Here is a 19,506-nt window from a genome sequence, read left to right on the forward strand (position 1 = left end):
TGCAGCTCCAGGTCATTGAGGTCACTGCGGGCCTGGGTCTCAGCATCCAGGGAGGCCTGCAGGGACTCCACTGCCCGCTGGTGGTTGCGCTCAGGCTGTAATCCAGGCCTGGGATTACAGGCCTGTAATACTTTCATTATTTCCATAATTTTGTAGTTAAGGAGATTTAGGTTGAGTACATTGTCTAAAAACAGCACATTCATGGCAGAGCCAGGATCTGAATCCTGGTTTGTTTGACTCCCAAGCTCATATTCTTCCCCATTTTATACTGCTTCATTGTCACAATGGCTGCTTTTCAGCATGGAGTGATGATAATCTTCTTTGGCTTTTGTCTCGTCATTTTAGAAGGCCAGATCTGAACAGAACATTCCTCCCCACTCCCATTTTATAAAGACCCATGGAGGCGTTGGACTATTACAGAATGAAAGCTGCACATTAACGAGCCAAGACAGAGAGCCCATGCCACCAATAGGCCTATAATAAAAATGCTTGACAGCTTTTAATAACTGGCTAAATAGACAATTGGGTAGAGGTCTCCACAGCTGGGTCTCAAATGAGCCAACAATTCAGAGTGAGGGTTTTATTTAGGCCATAGTCGAACAATTGAGGCTAGATTAAGCAATTTTGTAAAAAATGAAGATTACTGGGAAGGTTCTTGATTGTGCATAGGTATCTGTATTTCTTTAAACCTTCCTCTAGAAGGTTTAAATCTTCTAACCTTTCTTTAAACCTTCCTCTATTTTTTCCAAAAGTTATGCTGATAAGAATTATTTAATACATATGCTATTAAACCTACGATAAAGTTTAGGTTGGTAGAAAAAATATGATTGACAGACTACTGATCCTTAAACAGCTTCTGATCTTTAATTGCATACCTTTCCATTCAGTAAGTTAGCAGATACTTTCCCAAGTTGCAGATATGGTACCTAAGAGAAATATGGACCAGCTGTAAACTGTTTTCTTTCTTTTTTTTTTCTTTTTTTCTTTTGAGACAGAGTCTCACTCTGTTGCCCAGGCTAGAGTGCCAGTGCCGTGGCGTCAGCCTAGCTCACAGCAACCTCAAACTCCTGGGCTCAGGTGATCCTCCTGCCTCAGCCTCCCAAGTAGCTGGGACTACAGGCATGTGCCACCATGCCTGGCTAATTTTTTCTATATATATTAATTGGCCGATTAATTTCTTTCTATTTATAGTAGAGACGGCTCTCGCTCTTGCTCAGGCTGGTTTCAAACTCCTGATCTTGAGCTATCTGGCCACCTCAGCCTCCCAGAGTGATAAGATTACAGGTGTGAGCCACCACGCCCAGCTTAAACTGTTTTCTTATTCAAAGTTCTACAAAAATAAATATAGAAGAATCTTTTTCATATTAGATAACATAAATATGCCCCTGTTTACTTACTGAAAGTGAAAAAAAGGATAATTTTTTTGTTAGAGCATCTGTTTATCATATATTGTATATAACATGTATATGAATATAATATGAAATGAAGATATTGAATATGAATTCATATACAATGAATGAATGAAATTTTCTAGATTCAATATGACAAAATTTAAAAAGAGCTGGCACATAAATTTTTAGAAATCCTTATGTAAAGGTATGTTAACATCTCTCAATAAGAAAAGAATTGATTCCTCAAAGGTAACTCATAGACATATACCAAAGATAAACAATCAATTTAAAAGGGGAAATTAGCCATTTCACTAATCTGACTTCAAAACTTCTTAAAATAGGCAAGAGTCCAACATAGAACGCCATGATGTTTTTTAGAAACACACACTTAAAATAAATGATGTTTTTAAAAGTGATTAAAAATTTATAATTTTTGGATAGCATATCATTTTATGAGGAAGCTAAAGCATTCCTTTTTTTTTTTTTTTTTTTTTTTTTTGAGGCAGAGTCTTGCTCTGTAATGCCACATAGAATGCAGTGGTGTCATCATAGCTCACAGCAACCTCAAACTCCTGGGCTCAAGCAATTCTCCTTCCTCAGCCTCGTGGTAGCTGGGACTATAGGCACACGCCACCACACCAGCTAATTTTTCTATTTTTAGTAGAGATGGCGTCTTACTCTTGCTCAGGCTGGTCTTGAACTCCTGAACTCAATCAGTCCTCCAGCCTCAGCCTCTCAGAGTGCTAGGATTATAGGCGTGAGCCACTACACCTGGCTGTATTCCTCTTTCAATAATGAATGAATTCTCTCAGAATTGTTATTAGGGAGGTAAGAAAAAAACTGTCTTATGAATCATCATCCTACCAGTAAATGAAAAACTAAGGCTCAGAAGGGCAAAGGAGCTTGATACAAGTCAAATCACATACTTGAAATCTCATGCTAAAGTGTATTACTCATCTTAAAATCATACAGTATTCAGATTCTTTCAACTTTTCTTTAAATTCAAAATTACTTCAATAAAAATACTTGCTACATAAGACATTTATAACCCATTACTATCATTTTGTATAGTTAACTTCTATCACCTTTGGGGAGGGAAGTCTACATAATATGACTTTTATATTTACTTGGTAGATCTAGCTGTGGGCCATTTTTACATTAATCTGCTTTAGCAAGATCATTTTAGGTTAATTAATCTTCAGAGATACAAATTCCTTAATAAAGCAGTCAGCAGTATTTTAAAATATTAACCAAAATATCCTAAATCATGTGAAGCAATGCATTAGCAAGACCAAAATAACTTTCTATTTCTATTTATAGCCTTCAAAGCTTAATTCTCTGCTTCCCCACCTTCCCAAATGCCCTTCTTTTCTATGATACTCCTTTCCTCCGCATTCTTCTCTATCAATGAGAAAATGATCAGACAACATTTATCTTCATCAAATGACCGAAGTTCATTTACACTATAATATAACTAGTCCAACGAGTACTTGGATGTTAAGCTGGCTAATGGTGAAACGGAAGCTTAATCCCCTACTTAAGAAGATTGGGACATCAACAATGAGCATATAGAGAGATCTTCTTTTGGCAGGGTAGAAACAGAAAATCTGAAATCATGCATTATCAAAAGATAAACCTGATGTAGTCCTTTCATGGTGATTTCTGGGGGTTGTGCTGAATATCTCTGTCACTCTGGCCTCCCTAACATAGATTGTTAAAACCTAACTCTCCTTGGCACTTCCTTTCCTTTTTCCTCTCTTTCCTGTTTAGAACAAGGTTATTGAACACACCTGTTTGAGTACATTCCCGTAACCCTAATCAAAAAAAAAAAATAGGCATTTAAGACCAATAACATCATCTTAACATAGTACAACACAACTTTTTCTTCCTCTTTCTAGTGCCATATTTGGTATGTGTTCTCATCTAAGTAATGGATTTTCGGTATTAAAATCCTACTCCTTAACTGACAGATCCAAAGTTCTTTAATATTTCAACAACCTCTGATAATTAAATTTTGATTTCTTAAAAAGTATTCTCTTAGAATTTAGCCCCTTTATCAACAGAGGTATTATGCAATTAAAATCTAGCATTTTTGTTTGTAGATCCCACAAAAGAATTGGAAAACTATATGCCGCCTTGCATATTTTTAGGTTATCTAAAAATTTTCACCCTAAGTTCATATAGTTGCAAAAGAATAATTCTTAACATATTATAAATACTGATATTTTAAAAATAAAGCTGTTATATCCCTCTTAGATGTATCAAATGGAAACTCTATAGCACGTCTTCTTCGCATGACTAGTACAGCAGTCTCAATAATAACCTTCTCTCCTGTGCACAATGGCAACTCTTAAGGAAAAACCCATTGCACCAGTTGGAGAAGAAGAGGTAACAGTGCCAGACAATAAGATCACTGTAATGGGTGCTGGAAAAGTTGGTATGGCATGTGCTATCAGCATTCTGGGAAAGTGTCTGGCTGATGAACTTCCTCTTGTGGGTGTTTTGGAAGATAAGCGTAAGGGAAAATGATGGATCTACAGCATAGGAGCTTATTTCTTCAAACACCTAAAATTGTGGCAGATAAAGATTACTCTGTGACCACCAGTTCTAAGATTGTGGTGGTAACTGTAGGCAACCCTAAGCAAGAGGGGGGAGAGTCATCTAAATGTGGTACAGAGAAATAGTAACATCTTCAAATTTATTATTCCTCAGATCATAAAGTACAGTTCTGATTGCATCATAATTGTGGTTTCCAACCCAGTGGACATTCTTACATATGTTACTTGGAAATTAAGTGGATTATCCAACCACCATGCGATTGGAAGTGGGTGTAATCTGGATTCTGCTAGATTTTGCTATCTTATGGCTAAAAAACGTGGCATTCCTATCAGCAGCTGCCATGGATGGAGTTTAGGAGAATATGGCAACTCAAGTGTGGCTATGTAGAATGGAGTGAACATGGCATATGTTTCTCTCCAAGAATTGAATCCAGAAATGAAAATAGACAATATAGTGAAAATTGGAAGGAAGTGGATAAGACGGTGGTTGAAGGCCTATGAAGTCATCAAGCTAAAAGGATATACAGCTGGGCTACTGGATTAAGTGCAGCTGACCTGATTGAATCCATGTCGAAAAATCTATCCATGATTCATCTGACATCAACAATGGTGAAGGGGATGGATGTACAGCATTGAGAATGAGGTCTTCCTGAGCCTCCCATGTATCCTCAATGCTTAGGGACTAAACAGTGTTATCTACTAGAAGCTAAAGGGTGATAAGGTTGCTCAGCTCAAGAAAAATACAAATCCCCTGTGGGACATATAGAAGAACCTAAAAGACCTCTGACTAACTACTGAGTCCTAGGCTACAGAAATTTAAAAATGTGATTAGTCTTGAGCCTTTAGTTTTCATCCATGTACATGGATCACAGTTTGTTTTTATCTTCCTTATGTGGGCCCATATATGAATATGGCCTCACAGAATCAAAGCCCATGCTTGGGTTAATGCTTGCAATATAAGCCTTTGAACAAATAAAATTAACTATTGTAGAGTGCTTCTAAATAAAAAACTAATAAACAAATAAACTATAGCAAATTTGATAGCCACCACTATTCATTTCAAAACACTGATGAACAAATGGTTCAAAATGGCCAGAAATTTTACATTTCTCATTTTTTCTTATTTTTTTCTTTTTCTTTTCTTTCTTTTTTTTCCAGACCATTGAAGGAAATCATTGTTTTTCTTGAACAACTTCTCACCACAAATTATTTTTTTAACTTTAAATTTGCAATATTTATAGATTAAGAGAAAGGTGCTAAGAAATGTACAGGTAGGCCCATGTTCTCAGCATTCTTAACATCAACATCTTGCATAGATAACAACTGTACAACATCAAAACCAGGACATTGACAATTGTACAATCTAAAACTTATTTAGATTTCAAAAGATATACATGCAGTCATTTGTGGGTATATATGTTTAGCTCAATGCAATTTTAGCACGTGTAACTTTATGTAACTGCTACCACAATCAAGATACTTAAGCATACCATGACCACAAGACTCCTCCATACTACTTCTTTATCACTATATCCTTTCCCTCTCCACCCTTTCCCTATCTTCTGGCTACTACTTCTCTGTTCTTCACCTCTGTAATTATGTTATTTCACAAATATTATATAACTGGAATCATGCAGTATGTATCCTTTTGAGACTGGCTTTTTGCTCAGCATAATTTCCTTGAGGTTCTTTCAAATAGTTGCATGTATCAACAGTTCATTCTTTTTTTACTGCTGAGCAGTATTCCACAGCATGGACCTAATCCAGTTTACTAAACATCATCTGGGTTGTTTCCAGTTTGGGGCTATTACAAATAATGCTGCTATAAACATTCATATGCAAGTTTGTGTAAACATAAGTGTTTTAGTCATCTCAGGCTACTATAACAAAATATCACAGGCAGTGTGGCTGAAACAACAGATACATATTTTCTCACAGTTCTGGAGTGTAGAAGTCTGAGATCAGGGTGCCAGCATGGTCAGGTTCCGTTGAGAGCTCTCTTCCTGGCTTGCATAAGGCTGCCTTATCTCTGTGTCCTTACATGGCAGAGAGAGAGACAGACAGACAGAGGGGAAGCGAGAGCAAGCACACAAAAGAGAGCAAGTTCTCTGGTGTCTCTTCCTATAGGGGCAAAAGTCCCATCATGAGGGCCCTACCATCATGACTTCATCCAAACCTAATTATCTCCCAAAGGCCCCACCTCCCAATACCATCACATTGGGAGTTAGAGCTTCAAAATATGAAGTTGGAGTGGGGGAGGGACACAGTTCCGTCCACAGCAATAAGTTTAATTTTTCTGGGATAAATGGCTAGAATCTTATTTGATAGTCACATGGTCAGTTTTTAAAGAAATTGCCAAACTGTTTTCCATGGCTATATCAATGTATGAATACATCAGTGTGTGAATAATCCAGTTTCTCTGCATCCTTGCCAACATTTGGTATTGTCATAATTTTTAATTTTAGCTATTCTGATGATATGTTATCATGGTTTAATGTGTAATTTCTAGTAGTTAATAAACTTAAACATCTTTTCATCTGTGCTTATTTGCCATCTATATATCATTTTTGGTGAAACGTCTATGTATGTTTGTTTCCCATTTTCCAGTAGCATTGTTATTGTTTTTTTTCTGTGTTTTTTTATTTTTGAGACAGAGTCTCGCTTTGTTGCCCAGGCTAGAGTGAGTGCTATGGTGTCAGCCTAGCTCACAGCAACCTCAAACTCCTGGGCTCAAGCAATCCTCCTGCCTCAGCTTCCCAAGGAGCTGGGACTACAGGCATGTGCCACCATGCCCGGCTAATTTTTTCTATATATATATTAGCTGGCCAATTAATTTCTTTCTATTTATAGTAGAGACGGGTCTCGCTCTTGCTCAGGCTGGTTTCGAACTCCTGACCTCGAGCAATCCGCCAGCCCACCTTGGCCTCCCCAAGTGCTAGGATTACAGGCGCGAGCCACTGTGCCTAGCCTGCATTGTTTTTTAAAATTGAGTGTTGAGAGTTCTTTATACATTCTAAATACTAGTCCTTTGTTAGATATGTGGCTTACAAATGTTTTCTCCAAGTCTGAGGCTTGCCTTTTCATCTTCGTAACATGGTCTTCTACAAAGCAAATGATTTTAATTTTTATAAGATCCAATTTATCAATTTTCCTTTTATGGATCATGATTTTGGAGTCAAATTCAAGAACTTTCTGTCTAGTCTTAGGTCTCGAAGATTTTCTCCTTTTTTGTCTAGAAGTTTAATAGCTTTATGCTTTCCATTTATGACCATGACCCATTTTGAGTTAATATTTATGTGAGGTGTATTATTTAGGTCAAGTGTTTTTTTATTCATTTGTCTGGTTGGTTGGTTTTTTGCCAGTGGATATCCAGTTATCCCAGCACCATTTATGAAAAAGGCTGTCCCTCCTCCATTGAATTGCTTTTGCTCCTTTGTTAAAAACGAATTAGGCATTTTTACCTGGCCCTATTTCTGGGTAATCTATTCTATTCCATTGATCTATGTGTCTTTCCCTTTGCTAGTATCACACTATCTTGACTAATGTAGCCACATAATAAGCTTTAACACTGAGAAAGGTCATTCCTTCCCTAAATTATTTTTAATGTAATACATTTTATGTTTGAAAGTCTTTTATTAACTATTATATTTTTCCTCAACAAGTCTATAAATTGAAAATAAATTTCTCTTCATTTTCTATAAGAGATTCTAAATATTAAAACAATTTCTTCTAGTGAGTTTTTTTACAATTATATTATTACTATCCAATCAATTATAATATAAGTATACTGCAAATTTTGATTTTAAAAATTCTTAAAGAAGGCAAACTCTATTATAGGTACATCTCTTAAAAAGATAGTGAGATTTTTCTTCTTCAGTTAGTTCGTGTTTCCATGCAGTGACTATTATTTATTGCCAGAATGAAGTAGGACTTAGCTTCAATTCTGTCCCTATTTTTTGTTTTTATAAATTTAAGTGGTGAGAAATCTTTTTCACATGAATGAGAAGATGAGCACTTCACATAAATGAGAAGATGAGCACTGAAGTCTTGTTAGAGCAACTATCTCCCAATTCTTCAAAATTTTTTAAGTTATGTGGCAAACATAACAGTAATCTACCATCAAAAACATACTTAGTGATCTATTAGTTACTTAGCAGACAACTCAATTAGGTCTTCTCCCAGTTTTGTTGAGAGCAAAATACTGGAAACTATTTTAATTGCAAAAGAAACTCTTATCTAGTCATTTGTTCCCTGAGATAGTATTAGTAGTCATTCACTATCTTAACACAGACCCTAAATTTTCAATTGCCCTTTCTTTGGTGCCCTGGTGGTTTTTACATCTTGGGCAATGGACCTTTGTAAGATCTGAGATGGATGAGCAGCGTATCCTTCTTTTATAAAAGTGGGAGAAAGGCAACTATGCAAGAGAAGGTGGGAAAGCAGAGCCTGCAACTCTATCCCAAGCACATTCTCAGGCACAGCAATGTTAGGGAAAAGTGCATGGGGAAGTCAAGGATCTAGAAATTGATTATCTTAAACTATCCACATTCCATACTCAAAAAGTGCACCCAAGTTTACAGATAAAAACCAGTGTGCATCCACAGCCCATAGCATCAACACCAGCAGAGGGAGTATATGGAAGTAAGCAGTAAATACTTTTTGATGAGGAAAAGTGAAATAGCAAAATGACAAGCACCAAAATAGCAACACAATACAGTATACCAAAGGAAGAACTCCACTTGAAAGCTAAGAATCACAGTGAAGCAAATTAAGTTGTTGCTTAAAGCATAATAATTAAGGCTTTTAAATTCAACAACCATTCTGCTATCACAGACTAAAAGGGCTTGTTTATCCCTTCTATGTCCTAGGGGAATAAATTATCTCATGAATCTTTCTATTCCACCAAAGTTCTATTTAAAAGCTGATGAAATGTTTAAGCAATTCATTACATTAATGTAAAGATCCTTTATAGGACAAAAGTATTATCAAAACCAAAGTGTGGTTAGCATTATGAGTAAACTGGAAAGGATATCGTTGATTTAAAACCTATAGAAATCAGACACAAAATTGATGCTAATTTTAAGGCATTCATCTTTGAGGTTTTTCTCTTTCTTTTTTTTTTTTTTTACTAAAATAAAGTATTGTTATTATATGTGATTTTCTGGGGGAAAAAGGTGCCATCTTATCTTTATTCATCTGAAGTTATTTACTCTAATTCTCTTGCCTTATTTTATTGACATAATTTATAAATTATGTAATGCTTGACAGCTACTACAGCTATCAAGAAAAACAGGGTAGGTAAATATTTGGAAAACAGATACTGTAGTTTAAAATTCACATCAGAACTTTTAGTTCAAGATGGTAGATTGAAGATGTATGTTTGCTACTTACAGCTTGCAAAACCACATTCAAATAAGGAAGGCAAAAGAAGCAATAAACTTCAAACAGCAGAGAGAAGAGAAAGGAGGAGATTCGGCAATGGATAAAAGATCCAAAAAACTTTCAATTTCAAAAAGTAAATGGAATTGTGTTGATAGATGAGGCAGGCATAGAAAGCCACAGCCCAGAATACTCTACCAGGTAACCTTAAAATGAGCTGAAAGCCAAACTGCTTATTGGAGTGCTAGAAGGAATCTAGAGAGCGAATCTGCCAGCTGGAACACCTGACGGCTCTGGGCTCTAAGCCAACAGGTACCAGGGAGGGCAAGAGTGAGAAGTGAGGCTGAATACAGCAGGTATAATTGAAGATCTGTACCTGGAACTGCACTGGTTGGCACCCTTATCCACTTCCCCGACCCCATACAGATCACAGACAACCTCGTATTAACACTCAGTCAAAAAACCAGATAGCTAAAGGAACACAGAACCTTGAGAAAGCCAAGACTTCCAGTGTGGGTACAGTCCGACCAGAGTAAAGTACTCCACTGGCACAAGGTCCCTCAGAGCTCAGCATGGCTCAGCCTAGAGCAAACAGGCCAGTCAATGCATCCTGTCCTACAGAGGGGTCAGTCAGGTAGATACTGTTAAACAGCAGATGGCCAGGCACAGTGGCTCACACCCATGATCCCAACGGTCTGGGAGGCCGAGGCAGGAGGATTGCTTGAGGTCAGGAGTTCGAGACCAGCCTGAGCAAGAGTGAGAACCTGTGTCTACAAAATAATAGAAAAATTATCTGGGTGTGGTAGCACACACGTGTAGTCCCAGCTACTCAGAAGGCTGAGGCAGGAGGATTGATTGCATCCAGGAGCTTGAGGTTGAAGTGAGCTACAATGATGCCACTGCACTCTAGCTGGGACAACAGAGCAAGACTGTCTCCAAAAGAAAACCAAACCAAAACAAAAAACAGCAGAGGAAATCCATACCAGTTACCAAGTCCTCTTTCTAAAATATGAATAGACAACCAAGGATCACCGGGACCATGAGGAAATCTAGCACCATGAAAAAGAAGAGCTAAGAAAAACACAGAAGGAACACCTGAAAAGAATGAAGATAATTAAACATAAGAAAACATTTTTTAAAAAGTATTATAATCAAAATATTGAAGAAGATACATATAAAATATGAATAGGAAACCATGAAAAAGGAACAAAGAACTTGGAAGAACTCTTTTAAATTAAATTTAAGATTCTTGGAATTTAAAAAGTGATTAGAGGCCGGGCAAGGTGGCTCATGCCCATAATCCTAGCACTCGGGGAGGCTGAGGCAGGAGGATCGCTTGAACTCAGAAATTTGAGGTTGCAGTGAGCTATGAAGATGCTACTGCACTCTACCCAGGGCAACTCTGTCCCAAAAAACCCAAAATGATTAGAAAAGGAAAGAAAATACAGATGATCTGGAAAATAAAAACTGAGATACTCAGAATGAGAGCATATGGATAAAAAGATGGAAATAATAGAAAAACTATAGAAAATATGCAGAGCCAATCCAATAGGTACCATTTGACTAATAAGAAGAAACAAAGAAAAGAGAAGGGAGAAACTATTAAATAAATAATAGAATTTCCCAGAGCCAAGAAAAGAAACACCTAAGTCTTAAGATGCAAAGGGCTCAGTGAGTACCTATACAACTGATAAAAGACCCATACCTATACATTTCCTCATGGAATTTCAAAACAAAAGTATAAAACAGAGATCCTGAACAGGAAAAACAGGTCATCCACAAAGGACTGACAATCAGACTAGCTTCTTGTCAGCAACAGGAAATATTAGAAGACAATGCAGCCACCTCTTCAAATTTTCTAAAGAAAATTATTTACATTCCTGATTTCTACCCCCAACCTAACTACAAACAAGGACCAGGGTACAGTGAAGACAGTTTCAGACATGAAAGCACTCAGAATATTTATTTCTGATGGCACAGATGAGGACAGGTGGAGACTCAGGATTCTGAGAACAGTGATTCCTAGGAAAAGAGAAGTGGCAAATGCAGACATCTGTAAAGCAGGCCTAGAAGAGCATCTGGTCACTATGGGAACTGACTGGAGAATGGAGAAGGGAGGTTTTCTGGTTTAAAAAAAAAAAAAAAGGAGGTGGATTTCACCACAAAATATAAAATATAACTAGAGTATAGAAAAAATAAGGCTATGATAAAGGCAGATTGTGCCAGAAAGAAAAGAAAGGCAATTAGAAACTCCCTGAAATTTTTTTTTAAAAGGAAAAGACAAGTAGCATTAAAAAAGATAGATTTTAAATATGAAATAAGTTTATATATACCCTGATTATAAGAAACTGATAAAAGTATAAGAAAAGAAGATCCAGTTGATATTAATGTTGAAATCTTGAGAGTCCAGGGTCATTACCCTGCCCCTGGTGAGAAGAAAATGTAATTCTAACATACAAATTGGCTCTGCACTAAATAATATTTATAGAATCATATTTTAGGGGGTACTGAAATTAGAAATGTCCTTCATCTTAGGTGAGAACTAGCTCTGATATGTTTGATCTCAAGACATAAATTTCAGAACCCTAAGAGAAAGACTGACCAAAAGTGCTGCACTCTCCTTCTATCTTCTATAAATGTAGCACCAGGCCTGACACGGTGGCTCATGCCTGTAATCCTAGCACTCTAGGAGGCCGAGGCGGGTGGATTGCTCAAGGTCAGGAGTTCAAAACCAGCCTGAGCAAGAGTGAGACACCCTCTCTACTAAAAAAATAGAAAGAAATTAATTGGCCAACTAAAAACATATAGAAAAAATTAGCTGGGTATGGTGGTACATGCCTGTAGTCCCAGCTACTCTGGAGGCTGAGGCAGAAGGATTGCTTGAGCCCAGGAGTTTGAGGTTGCTTTGATCTAGGCTGATGCCATGGGAGTTTGAGGTTGCTGTGAGCTAGGCTGATGACATGGCACTCTAGCCCAGGCAACAGAGCAAGACTCTGTCAAAAAAACACAAAAAAACCCAAAAACAAGTAGCACCAAATGATACCCAGTTCCTCGCTGTAATGGTCTGCCTAAAGGTGAGAGTCCTTTTCATTATTTGAACTGTCCAGCACTCCAAAACCAACTCAGTTTCCTTGGATTTGGGGGACAGATGACAGAAGAAATGTCCACTCCCTACAGCTAAACATAATTAGGTAAGTATTCCAAAAGACAAGTACTGTATATTGACTGCTCAGGGGAGAAATTGTGGCCCATGATAATTTCAAATCATAATTTTGTTACTTCATTAGGGATCCCAAAGGCTAGGTTTTAAATTATTATTTCTTTAATAGAAATATTAAAAAGCAAGCAAGCATGATTTCTAAATAGAAGAGACTTTTTACAGAGAATTTACAAACATCACAGGTCCTTTTCCCTATTGGCAGAAATATGGTCTAGCTTCTGGGAAGGAATAAATCTTTGCAGGAATGTGCTAACTAACAAGGGACAATTGTTGAAGTCTGTTAATTCTACTTGCTTCTCATTACAAAGGGAAAATAACTATAAGCTGCAGTAAATGTGTCTTAGGTTCATAAGGAAGATCTTCCTTTATAAAAGAATTAACAAGTCATAATAATATAATACTACTTATAGATTTCATATTTTAGATTCAGCTTAAGAGATTTGGTTGTATAACAGGAAAAATATGAATGTTATCAACTTTGCCAATATAAAATAAAAGTGTAGCCGACAGAATGTGGGAAGTAGACGAGAGGGAAAAACAGGTAGAAAAAGGAACATATGTTCTAATGCCCCTTCTTAAGAAGGGGAGAATCAAGAAAGACTGTCAGGCTGGGTACGGTGGCTCATACCTAAAATACTAACACTTTGGGTAGGCCTAGCCCGGAGGATCATTTGAGGCCAGTAGTTCAAGACCAGCCTGGGCAACATCTCAAGACCTTGTTTCTACAAAAAATAAAAAAATTAGCCGGATATGGGAGGCTGGGGCAGGAGCATCACTTGAGCCCAGGAGTTCATGGTCATGATAAGCTATGAAGACGCCACTGCACTCTAGCCCAGTCAACAGAGCAAGACCCTGTCTCAAGGAAAAAAAAAAAAAAGACTTTCAAAAGTGGATAAAATACAAAAGAGTTCTTATTAAATGAAGTTACCAAGTTAACCAAGTGAAGTAAAATTAAAATTACACTGTCAAACACTGAAAGAGAGATAATGAGATGGTCTTGGTTTAAGAAAGCTGAATACTCATTTTTTAAAGTACCATGTCAGTAGATATTATCTGAATTTGATAAATCAAGAAACAGGTAAATTATTTAGAGCAGTGGTCTCCAAATTTTTTTGAGGAAAAAATTTTCCCTTTCAGGAAAATATTTCTAAATACAAATCTCTAACATAAATATATTTACTTATTTATATTCTATATAAACATATGACTATACTAATCTATTATATGTATACTGTAACTTACACAAAAGTAGAAATAAAAGTATGTAAGAACAATTTTGAATGGATTTTTTTCAAGGGGTGAATGCTTATAATAATATGCCAAAATATAGAAAATCATCAGTTCTTCTTACAAAAATAAACATTTTAAGATATTTAAAAAATATATAAGATGGACAAATGATCTGAATAGACATTTTCCAAAAGAAGACATACAAATGGGCCAACAAGTATAAGAAAAAATGCTCAACATCACTAATCATCAGGGAAATGCAAATCAAAACCACAATTGATACATCATCTCACCACAGTCTGAATGGCTATTATCAAAAAGACAAAAAAATAACAAATGCTGGCAAGGGTGCAGATGCAGAGACAAGGGAACTCATACTCTGTTGGTGGGAATGTAAATTAGTACAGCAATTACGAAAAACAATATGGAGTTTCCTCAATAAACTAAAAATAGAACTACCACATGATCCAGGAATCCCACTACTGGGTATATATGCAAAGGAAAGGAAATTTGTATGTGGAAGAGATATCTGCATTCCCATGTTTACTGCAGCACTATTCACAATAGCCAAGATATGGAATCAACCTATGTGTCCATCAACGAATAAATGAACAAAGAGAACATGGTGTATATACATAATGCAATACCACTCAGCTGTAAAAAAAAGAATGAAATCCTGTCATTTGTGACAACACAGATGAGCCTGGAGGATATTATGTTAAGTGAAATAAGCCAGGCACAGAAAGGTAAATACCACATGATCTCACTTATATGTGGAAGCCTAGCTAAAGAAGTTGAGCTCATAGAAGGAGAAAATAAAATAGTGGTTACTAGAGGTGGGGAAGAGTAGGGTAGATAGAGGATAGCCAAAGATTGGTTAACAGATACAAAAGTACAGCTAGATAGGAGGAGTAAGTTCTAGTGTTCTATAGCACTGTAGGGTGACCATAGTTAACAATAATTTATTGTATATTTTCAAATAGCTAGAAGAGAGGATTTTGAATGTTCCCAATACAGAGAAATGATAAATGTTTGAGGTAGGTTTGCTAATTACCTTGATTTAATCATTATACATTGTATACAAGTATCAAAATATCACACTCTACTCCATAAATATGTATAATTATCATGTCAATTAAAAATAATTTTTAAAAATTTTGTAAAAGGTAAATAATTTCATTTGCTAAAAAGTAGCAGGCAAATAAGAACCAAAGATTTGACCATTCATCTTATCCACTTCTCTACACTCCTACCTAAAACCCCAAATTAGAATCTTATCTTCCCCCAGGAAATATTCAGGGAACTTATAAAAAATTAATAAAATTAATATTCTTTCCCCAAAGAAGTATATAAGAATAAATAAAATTTGAGGCAATTTCTTCCAGTACCCAAATTAAGCATCTCATGCACCTCTCAGGATATGTACACTTCCCTTTTGGAGACACAGCTCTAGAAGTTAGAGGCACAGCCACCAGGAAATCCAAAAATATAATAAAGAGAGGCACCTTTAGAGAGTAAAGCTAGAGGCAGGGAGAAGTGGAAGGAGAGGCTTATGGTTTATATCATAAGCTCATCTGTACTATTTTACTTATTGTGTACGCATATTCTTTCACATAAGGAATTAGTTTATCTAATCAGCACCACAAAACTCTTTATCTTTTCAAGTGTTTATGCTGATCATTCATTCAAAAAACATTTACTGACCATCTGCTCTGGACTAGGCACAAAGGACAGAGAGAGAAAACTGACATTTCAATTCTTAAGGAGATCACAGTCTGGGGTGGAAGAAAGATATGAAATCCAGTGATGACATTTCAGTAACCTAAGTGCTTTAAGAGTAGCATATGCAGGCTATGACACGCCCACAGTCTGGGCACAGGAAAGGCACAGTAAAACCGTGTGGGATGTTAGGCAGAGATTGCTGAACAGTCACTTCCTCTGAGTTGAGACTTAAAGGACAAGTGGAAAAGAGAATAAACCAGATGAACAGGTATGTAAGGGGAATGGGGAAAGGGCATTCTAGGGCAAAAAGGAAAAAGGGGGGGGGGAGACAAGTTGACACATGAGAGACGACAATATGTTGTATTTGGGAAACTGGAAGTTTTTAACGATTACTAGAGCAAATGGTACTTGAGATATTAGAGGCAAGAATAGAAGGAAAAAATAGGAAGGGGTGGCTGGGCACAGTGGCTCATGTCTGTAATCCCAGCACTTTGAGAAGCCAAGATGGGAGGATCACTGTGGCCAGGAGTTCAAGACCAGCCTGGGCAACATAGGAGAGCCCATTGCTACAAAAAATTAAAAAATTAGTCGGACATAGTGGTGCACACGTGTAGTCTCAGCTACTTAGGAGGCTCAGGCAGGAGGATCACTTGGGCCCAGGAGTGTGAGGCTGTGGAGAGCTATGATCCTGCCACTGTACCCTAACCTGGGCAATACAGCAAGACCTTATCTCAAGAAAAACAAACAAACATAAAAGATAGGTAAGGGCCATGCTCAGAACTCTACATGATCTCTTAAAGGCAATGGGAAGCCACTGAAGGATTTTACCAGCAGGAAGAGATATGATCAGATTTGTACTTTAGGGAAGATTACTCTGGAAGCACTGTGGAAAATGTATCTCCAAGGGGTAGATTAGGCTATTACAGTGGGCCTAATGACTGAATCACAATATCAGCATTAGAATGAAAAACAGATGATGCATTCAAAAGTTATTTGCAGAGGCCAAGGAAAGAGGATCACTGAGGTCAGGAGTTCAAGACCAGTCTGAGCAACAGTGAGACCGTCTCTACAAAAAATAGAAAAATTAGCCAGGCATGGTGGCATGTACTTGTAGGCCTAGCTACTCAGGAGGCTGACATAGGAGGATCCCTTGTGCCCAGGAGTTTGAGGTTGTAGTGAGCTATGATGATGTCACTGCACTCTAGCCTAGGTGATAGAGTAAAACCCTGTCTCAAGCAAACAAACAAAAAAGTTATTTGGGAGATGTACTCTCTAGGACTTGCGTGAGGGTAAGGAAAGAGGGAAAGTCTAGAAGGACTTGGGTATATTTCTCTCTTGTGTAACTGGAGACTACCACTAACTAAAACATAGAAAGAAGCAAATTTGGTGGGTAGGAATTTAGGTTTGGAAATGGTAAATATGAATGGTAAATATCTAAAAGTGGATATTAGCAGATAGAAATACAGAACTGAAGTGCTGGGTGAGAGGTGTGGACTGGTAATACAGAGTTGAGACCCATTAATATTTAGGTTGTAATGGAAGCCATGGGAAGGGATACAATTACCCAAGGAGACTGTACAAATGAGAAATAGAAGCAGGCTGGAGTCCTAGGGAAAGCAAAAGGCAAAGGAAAGATGATACTACAAAGAAAGTGTGAGAGTATCAGAGTAGGAATGAAGGAAGGTGGTAGTAAATGAGCAAGGCAGGGTAGGTGAAACAACAGACCATGGGATCTGGACTGGGGAAAGGAGGGAAGCCAGGAGACGGTTGATAGATTGGAAGAAATGGGAGTGGCAAGGGCCTCTATCATGATAATGATAAAGATGATACGATGGTGGTAGTGGTAACATTAAAGAGTAAGAGAATGTGAAAGAGGCAGGGCACAGTGGAGCAAGCCTGTAATCCTATCACTCTGGGAGGCCAAGGTAGGAGGATCCCTTGAGTTTAGGAGTTCAAGAACAGCCTAAGCAAGAGTGAGACCCTGTCTCTACTAAAAATAGTAAAAATTAGCTGAGCATGGTGGCACATGCCTGTAGTCTCAGTTACTTGGGAGGCTGAGGCAGGAGGATCACTTGAGCCAACGAGTCTGAGGTTGCTGTGAGCTAGGCTGATGCCACGGTACTCTAGCTGGGGCAACAGAGAGTAAGAGACTCTGTCTCAAAAAAAAAAAAGAGAGAGAGAATGTAAAAGAGATAGGAGTGTTTGTTTAGTTTTAGCTACTGCAGTTCATTATCTTACAGTTATTACAGATATTTTTTAATATATGTAAAGTATGTGTACTATGTTGCATAATTTTGCAAATTCTGAGTATCTGTGGATTGCTCTGTACAGATCTTTGTTGCTGCACAACAAAGTGGATATAATTGTGAACACACTGTACATACCTCAGAATAAAAGATAAGACCAGGTAATAAAAAGGCCCTGCCTTCACTGGGCCCAAATTTAGTTCTACTGTGTTAGGTATGATTGAAAATGTTGTAAGCTGGCACATTAAAATAAAACTTAGCACTGTCTTCGTTATGGGGTAAACAACAATTTTAATTAATTAAAATAATAAACAGAAAGAAATAGGTTACATTATAAAGAACCTTTTCTTAGTGGTCATAAACTGATATTTTCCCACCCTTACTTTAGTTTGTCTAAGGGTACAAAAGATTTAAGAATAGTGTCTATTGTAAAAACAAGTATTTCCAAATCTGATCAGCAGGTATTTGTATTTTCTTCCCCTTAATAAATATCCAAGACTCTTTTCAGAGTTATTGTCAGATGAATTAACACAATATTGCTCTCTTATAAAATCTCTTCTTTGGTACCACCTTTAATCCTAATACTAATAGGAATGAAAATATTTTGGGAAATCATTAATTTTTTTTTTTACTATTAGAATTCAGATATATCTTTCTGTGGTAGGCAGAATTCTAAAGATGTCCCCCAAGATTCCCACCTCCTGGTTGTTCAAACACTAATCTAGGTACTGCTGTGAAGATACTTTGCAGATGGAATTAAAGTTACTAATCAGATGTGTTTAAAATAGAGAGATTATCATGGATTATCCAGATGGATAATCACATGAGCCCTTAAGAGCCAAAGAGGACGGCAAAGGAGTCAGTGAGATGAGACAGAAGAGGAACTTAAGAGATATGTGAAGCAAAGGACTCCACCCACTGTTGCTGGCTTTGAAAATGGAGAAATGAAGCCATGAACCACGAAATGTAGGTGGCCTCTATAGGCTGAGGCCAACCTCTGTCAGCAGCCAGCAGGGAAATGGAGATTCAGTCCTGCAACTGCAAGGAACTGAATTCTGACAACAACCTGAAACAGCCTGTAAGTCAAGTCATTCTCAGAGCTCTAGAAAGAAACTCAGCCCTTGTGACATTTTGATTTTAAACTTGCGAAACCTGGAGCAAAAACAGCTGAGTCACACTGTACCTAGAGTGAGATCAGGGTACAAATAAATGGGCGTTGTTTTAAGCTACTAAATTTGTGATAATTTGTTACAGGAGCACTGAAACTAACACCCTTTGTTTAATCACTGACTTCAGATGTACTCTGCTGAATCTCATTTTTTTGTCCCTTAATACAACTTCGAACAAGAGTTCCTACATTTCCAGTCATATTCCATTATTATGAAAGCCAGCCTAACTTATTTTCCCTCAACTTATTTTGAAAACGTTTAAACCTACAGAAAATTGAAAATAATATAATAAATACTGTTATATCTTTTACCTATATTCATCAATTGCTAACATTGTTCTACATTTAATTGCTTTCTCACTCTTCCTAAATGTACACAAATATTTCCCCCTCTCCCTCTCCCTTTCTCCTCTGTATCAGGGGTTCCAAACTGGAGACAATTTTGTCCCCCAGAGGACATACGACAATGTCTGGGGACATTTTTGATTGACACTCTTGAGGGGTGCTACTGGCATCTAGTGGGTAAAGCCCAGGGATGCTGCTAAATATCCTACAATGCAGAGTCCCACACAACAAAGCATGACCCAGCCAA

General features: G+C 37.3%; 1 protein-coding gene and 1 pseudogene across 1 annotated transcript in view; one reads left to right on the plus strand and one right to left on the minus strand.

Annotated features, from left to right (window-relative positions):
* Window positions 1-19,506, minus strand: part of DIPK1A (divergent protein kinase domain 1A) — a 95,943-nt gene that overhangs the window by 66,250 nt on the left and 10,187 nt on the right. The window lies entirely within an intron of this gene.
* On the plus strand, window positions 3,732-4,736 carry LOC105885731 (L-lactate dehydrogenase B chain-like; annotated as a pseudogene).

This window comes from Microcebus murinus, chromosome 2 (assembly GCF_040939455.1).
Source record: "Microcebus murinus isolate Inina chromosome 2, M.murinus_Inina_mat1.0, whole genome shotgun sequence".
NCBI classification, from domain to species: domain Eukaryota; kingdom Metazoa; phylum Chordata; class Mammalia; order Primates; family Cheirogaleidae; genus Microcebus; species Microcebus murinus.